We start from the raw sequence: 7623 nt of genomic DNA on the forward strand, positions 1-7623 counted from the left end.
ATATCTACGAGCCCCACATTTTTACATGCTATGGTTTTGGTGTTAATATCTTCCTTCCATATTTAGTACATGGTAGGACTGTCTCATTCGGGCCTATTGTACTGATATTTGTTTTTATAACATTTCTGTAGGTGTTGTAAAAAATCAGTAAAATATGTTGTACCGAAATTCAAATCAAGCTATTCCCTACCCTAAACTGAGATGGAATTCCTCTCCATATGACGAGCAAGCCATTTCTTTAATCAAATGACCACCACCTCCATATAAGCATACAGCCATATTAGTTATTCCCAAACCACATTTTTCCATCATACGCGGTCTACTTCTTCACCACATACTTACTCTGTTAATCCGTCTATTTCCACACCACATACTCTGTTCAGCCATCTCCTCACCGCCTCCCAATCTCAAGTCATGCATACCCCATCCATCACCCTACTCACATCCATTCCCTCTCTACACCTATACCATCTAATCACACACTCTTCCACCGTTTGATCAATAGATATTCTTTCCCACGTCTTTCATGTGATATCCAAATTTCTTTTCCTATCCAACATCCGCTACTCAGATTACTTAACACTTCAGTACTATTTCATATTGGGTAGGTTACACTTTTTCTTTTTAATTCTTCCATACATCATGAAGGAGCTATATGTACAACTGCTCACTTCCAACTACAGACACCTAATGAAGTTAAGAGTCCAGTGTATTTCATTACGGTTGATTAATTTAGCCGTGCTAGAAAGTGACGCCTTCATGTGGTGACCCTGCTATAACCGTGTGACTCAGCTGCCTGGTTTTACACGTGTAAACGTCCCTTAACTTTGTCTGTATCCCCCAGACAGTAGACTACCTGAGACGGGCAACTTCAGCCTACAGTCCACTGGATTCACTTTAAGATGAGCCTGGGGTTGGAACTACTACTACTACTACTACTACTACTACTACTACTACCACTACCACCACCACTACTACTACTACTATCACCACTACTACTACTATTACTACTACTTCTACTACTACTGCTACTACTTTAACCACTACTACTATAACCACTACTACTACAACCACTACTGCTAGAACCACTACTACTGCTGCTTCTACTACTGCTACATCTCCTCCTACTACTACTACTAATTAGCTATGCAATATCTTACTGGGTTTTGACGTCATTCATCTGAGGCTCCGTAATACAGCAAGATATCGTCCAAACTGGCCATAGTTGATTAGTCCGGGAAAGTTCAGTTTTGTACAAAGTTTTGAAACAGTACAGACAAGCCTTTTCTTGCGAATTTTGTCTTGATCATTTGATTTCTAACTTCCATTACACTCTAGGGGTTTCATAACGAGTGCAGTGAGATTTCTACTCATTTATCTCTGTTCACCTAAGTATGTAAACAATTGCCTTCTCTCTCACCTGAATGCTAAGCTGTATCAAGAGGAAAACACTATAATGTGGTGCTAGTAACGAAGAAGTGCACTGGAAGTAATGCAGGACGGTAGTACTGTCTATTCTACCACTAGCCTACGAAAAATAGACTGAAAAAGAACAAAACTCTCCTCCAAGCTAAGTGAATGAACTATAATAAATGAAATATAAACTCATTTTATTTGTAGGGGTAATATAGAACTCATTTAATTTGGAGGAGTTATATTAGTAAGAGCATACTGTATACACCATCAGTTTACACTTCTGCGTTTGCACACTCTATTTAGTAAACATTATTTTAGCTCTCACCAGGTCTCTACGCAGTTTTCACAATTATAGTAAAAAAACAAAATACCGTACTATGGTCCTTGTATCTTAACCTGGGCCAGATTTTCTTCCTTTTGCATGTTATTTCAAGTAGCCTTCTGGAAGAAAAATAAGTCTATGGATTTACATACTTTCCACTGCTCATTTTCGTGACTACCATAGTATTTTAGTGTTAATCTCCTACTTCTGGTAAGTGGGGGCGTCCATCATCCTCTCTCTCTCTCTCTCTCTCTCTCTCTCTCTCTCTCTCTCTCTCTCTCTCTCAGGTGACTCTACACAGAGTTACAAGCATCACGGTTTCCTCTATCCCAAGGAACCACTTACTGCGCTGGATGGTAACCGTATAACCGTATGACATCTGGTAGTATAATGGGTTCCATCTGCGTTTTTGTTGTTTTGTGTGTGTGTGTGTGTGTGTGTGTGTGTGTGTTCTTACCTAACTGCATCTTTACAGGAATGACTCAAACTCGTACTGTCCCGTGTCTTAAACCATATTTATCGTACATATCCTTAAATTTGTGAATTGTTTTGGTACACACTATTTCATTCGGTAGTGCATTCCACTGATCAATTGCTCTGTTTGGGAAACTGGATTTCCTTACGTCTTTATCACCTCTCTTCTTATGCAGTTTTTTGCAGTGTCCTCTTGCTGATGCTTCCCCAGAGGTTAAGTAATCATTTATGTCTATTTTCTCCTTTCCTGATTTGCATTTATATAGCATTATCATGTCACCTCTTTTCCTTCTCTCCTGTTGTGTTGGTAGATTCAGTTTATTTTGTCTTTCTTCGTAGCGTAGATCGCTTAAGCTTGGTACCCATTTTGTAGCGGCCCTTTGAACTTTTTCAATCTTGTCTATGTGTTTTTTGAGATGAGGACTCCAGACTACTGATGTATACTCCAGGGTTGGTCTGATGAATGATGTTATTATCTTTCTTAGCATGTCTTCATTTATGTATGTGAATGCTATTCTCATATTTGCAAGCAGTGTATACATGTTCCGTACCTTTTCACTGATTTGGTCAGCCGGAGATAGTCTGTTAGTGATAATAGTCCTTCTCTCTTTCTGATGTGTGTAGGGTTTTATTTCCTAACCTATAATCTCAATCAGGTCTTTTTCCACTTTTACCAAACTTGATTACATGACACTTGTCCACATTGAATTCCATTTGCCATGTATTACTCCAATCATGAAGTTTATTTAATTCTTCTTGTAACTCTTTACAAGAGTCTGTGTTAATAATTCTCCTTTGCATTTTTCCATCATCTGCAAACATATTTAGATAGCTTTCATTCCCAATGTTACTGTCTATATCATTTATATACACTAATAACATGATTGGTGCCAGCACTGAGTCCTGTGGTACTCCACTAGTCACTTCTTTCCATGATGAGAAATTTCCCCTTAGTACTGTTCTCATTTCTCTTTTTATGAGAAAATCTTGCATCCAACAATACAGTTTGCCTCCAATTCCTCCTTGATGGTACAGTCTCCATAAAAGTCTTTGGTGTGGTACTGTGTCAAATGCTTTCTTGAAATCTAAATAGATACTGTCTTTCCTGTATTGAGTCTGTTACTCTGTCATTGTAGCTCAACAGATTAGTAACACATGATTTTCCTTTTCTGAAACCAAACTGTCTTTCTGTTTCATATTGTGTTCTTTTAGATGATATACCCAAACTTTTCTTATAAGCTTTTCTAAAACTTGCTTACAACACTGGTCAGTGATACTGGTCGGTAGTTGAGTGGATTTTGTCTATTCCCTTTCTTGAATAAGGGGACAATGTTTGCTTTCTTCCAAATATCAGGTAGTTTACCTTGACTCAAGGATTTCTTGAAAATTAAAAATAATGGTTTACTTAACTCCTTTGCACATTCTCGTAGCACCCAACATGAAATTTCATCAGGACCATTTGCTTTTCCTCTGTCTGATTTACGTAACTCCTCCTGTATTACTTTCTCTGATATTTGTATATCTGGTAGTATGTGTGAGCATGCATGTTCCACATAGTTCCTCTCAATTTTTTTCTTCTGTAAAAACTGATTGGAAATTCTTATTTAGTGCTTCACAAATATCCTTGTCTTGTGTATAGGTGATTCCCTCGTCCGTAATGGATAGTATTTTATCTTTTACTTTGGTTTTGCTTCTGATGTAGCTGTAAAATAGCTTCGGTTGATCACTACTTTTATTTATGATATCCTCCTCAAACTGATTTTGGGCTTCCCTCCTTATTTTTGCACAATCGTTTCTTGCCTGTTTGTAATTACTATATGCCCTTTCACTATTGTCTTCTGTATCTATTCCACAACAAATCTCTTCTTTCTTTTGATTTTTTACTTTCTGTATTGAACCATTTCTTTATTTTCTTTTCTGCTTCTTTGTGCTGCGGGATGTACTTCTGGACTCCTATTTCATAAAATTCACAGAATTTTTTATATACAGCATTTAAATCTTGTCCTCTAAGCTCCTTTTCCCAATCATGGCCAACGGCCATGCCACGTTGAGTACACCGCTTCCCGTCCGATCAGCGAAGTTAAGCAACGTTGGGTCTGGTTAGTACTTGGATGGGTGACAGCCTGGGAACACCAGATGCTGTTGGCATAACGTTTTCCCTACGTGTCAAGTGGGGTTGGTGGAGGATTAGTGCCCCTCCCTGTAAAACAATTAACTCTAAGCCCATGGCCACCCCGTTTGGGATACATGGCGTCTGGCATATATATATATATATATATAATATATATATATATATATATATATATATATATATATATATATATATATATATATATATATATATATATATATATATATATATATATATATATATATATATATATATATATATACTTCTTTAGGTCATGATAATTTCCCTTTTTATAGTTTAGGCTCTTTTTGTAACTTTCATTGCTGTTAACTATGTCATATGCTATCCTGAAGTTGCAATTTAGTACTGCATGGTCGCTTTTGCCGAATGGAGGGTGATATATTAAACTGTCAATATCATTTTCTTGCCTAGTAAATATGAGATTTAGCATTGAGTGTACATCGAGTTCTCTTTTTCTGATGGTTTCCCTCACATGTTGCGTTAGGAAAAACTCTTGCACGAGATCCAGGAGCTTTTGGTCCCAACAGCTTTATTGACTTATTATATCTAGAGTATTCCAATTTATATTTGTATTAAAATCTCCAGTTATTATAATTCTTTCCGACTTCTCTTCTATTTTATGTAGTAATGCTCTTAAACTCTGAATTGTACTCTCTGCCAGGTCCTCATATTCGTCTCTTTCCCATGTGTTTGATCTGGGTGGCATGTACAAATTGGCTACAATTACTTTCCCTTCAGATGTATTAATCTCTACTGCAATCAGTTCTACTTGTGAGGGTATATCTAGTTCTATTTCTTTGTCTTTTAGATTTTTCTTAGTTAATATTATAATTCCTCCTCCTTTTTTTAAGTTCCTATATCTTCTCATATATTATATTCCTCTAAGTTTAGTATGTTATTTGATATCCTTGGTGTTAATTTTGTTTCAGTTAGGCATATTTTATGTGGTTCATTTTCTCTGACATAATCATTCATCTCTAATAATTTAGTTACCATTTCATCCACATTTGAGTACATCAATTTAATCATCTTGTTTATGTACTTGTCACGACATGGTTCTAGTACCTTCCTCCTTTTTATTCCCTCCTTTTTATGTACCATTTTCGTACCTGGAATCCTACTACTTTGTAAAAAAATGTATTCTTCTCCTCTTCTGATCTGCCCTCATTTTTTGTTTTTGCTTCCTCCCTCTTCTCTTTCAGTAATTTCAGTTCCTCTTGTGTTAGGCATCTTTTTATCCATACATTTTTGAACTCCCCTTTTTTCATAAGATTCTTTACATTTTTTAGTATCTCCTCCACGGTGTTTACACTCTGGAAGTTCACCTTTAGAGGTCTTAACTTGTTTCTCTCGTATTTCCCTAACCTTTTGTGTTCCTCTATGTCTTTACTACAGATTTCCTCTGATACTTCTTTCAATAAGCTCATTACATTTGCCAATCCCTTTTTGTCTCTTGAGATCTTGTTTTTTACTTCTTCCTCTTCTATACCAGTGATTACTATAGATTTTTTTATATGTACTGAATCTCTGACTAACTTTGGATTGTTTTGGATTATTCTTTTCACTTCCTTTTTAATGCTTTTTTCTTCCAACCTTGGTTCTAAGTCTTTCTTTACTTTCACCAATTCAGCATACAGTTCCCACATCATTTTTGTAGCTTTGCACAGCTTCATTCACCTGTGTTGTCTTCTCAATATCACTCCTCTGGTCTATCAGACTGCTTACTTGCCTAATTGTCTCTGTATCATTTTTGAACTCTTCCATAATACTCTCGTGATTGACTACTGTTCTTGCCATTTCACTCATTTTCCTCCTAAGTGTACTCACTTCCAGTATTAGGTCATCTATGGTTGTGTCTTTCTTGTTGATCTCCCTTCCTAGTTTTTGATTTCTTCCTTTTGCAAGTGCATCTGCTTCTTAATTTCATTAATCTCATTCTGAAGAGCCATCTCCAGTCTGTGTACTGTACACGCTCCACCAGTTTTTTGTGAGTCTCCATTTCAACCAGTTCTTGGTAGAAATCATCATCCTGCTTTCTACCTTTATCTCTATTCTTTTCCAAATTTGCTTTACTAAAGTATGTGGCCATTTTGCAGTACTAAAAGCACATAGAGTACTTACATTCCCTGGGGCAGTTGTAGTCTAAACAATCAGCTGATTGAGCGCATTCTGTCGCTACTTTATTCTCTTTTCTGTCTTAACAAGTCTTGCTTAAACTTCTTCTTATTTTTTTTTTTTCAATAATAGAAAACCATTTAGTCTAACCTGGTACAGAGCTTGACTCATATAAAGATACTAATTTAGGTAATGCCACTGGCCAAGCTGGCCCGGTATGGAGTGTTGTCACCCTGCGTCTGCTCTCCTTGGTGCCTCCTGTGTGTGGGTGTGTGTGTGTGTGTGTGTGTGTGTGTGTGTGTGTGTGTGTGTGTGTGTGTGTGTGTGTGAGTCTGGGCATAGACTTCAAAACCCGTTCCCTAAGGCTCAATAGTCCTTCTTACCATACACTTCCACATGTTACTACTTTGGCGCTAACACCTATCGTCCATGCTGAGTACATGATAAGGCTGTCTCATGCAAGAATGGTGTATTGGTATTAGCGGGAGTGCTTTTACTACGTGTCCGTTGGTCTCGTGTTGATCGGTAGTCTCCTTCAGCGAAAATCTAATCCTAAAACTGTTCCCTGCCTCAGCCAGGATTCGAACCCGTGTCCGGTAACACAGTAGATCACTCTCTACGGGTTTATTACTCGCTTCATGCAACTCGAGAACAAGTGAGGCTGGTCACCTTTGTCTTCAGTGTCGGGACTGAGGAGCCTTGCACCAGGCCCCTTCGCTCCTGTTTCTACGAGGGAAAATGGGGTTATGATGATGATGATAATGATGAATATCTTTAATTACAATTCAGCACTGAAGATGAAGAGAAGGCAAGTTTTGGCCAAGTTAGAGCAAAAAGAGTATAGTAATTGCAGTTGTCTTATGCATCACCTTTGAACGTGAGAGGGTATCATTGTGAAGCAGAGATCTGGGTTCACTTTTCAACATACACACATCACAGCTACCTGGTCCTTTTAACTAATTGGCACCTTAATTCATTCACGTTACTGCCACCAATAAATGTGTGATTACGTCAAGGTTCCCTGGTATAACAACCAAACCATACATGCTGAAGCCAACCCTGGTTATGCTATACCTTTGGGAGCAAGCACGGGACAAAGAACAAAGCCGACCTTGAACGGAAAAGGGAAAAATAAAGTAAAGGA

The 7623-nt window shown here is 37.6% G+C and overlaps 1 non-coding gene across 1 annotated transcript; it reads left to right on the top strand.

Annotated features, from left to right (window-relative positions):
- Positions 1–4241: 4241 nt before the first annotated feature.
- Positions 4242–4360, top strand: LOC145408551 (5S ribosomal RNA). Its single transcript, XR_013898943.1, has one exon. It is a non-coding gene; the product is annotated as a 5S ribosomal RNA (ribosomal RNA).
- Positions 4361–7623: the final 3263 nt, after the last annotated feature.

The sequence above is a fragment of the Coenobita brevimanus genome, chromosome 77 (genome assembly GCF_032717465.1).
Source record: "Coenobita brevimanus isolate Jiangsu-jjx chromosome 77, ASM3271746v2, whole genome shotgun sequence".
Lineage (NCBI taxonomy): Eukaryota > Metazoa > Arthropoda > Malacostraca > Decapoda > Coenobitidae > Coenobita > Coenobita brevimanus.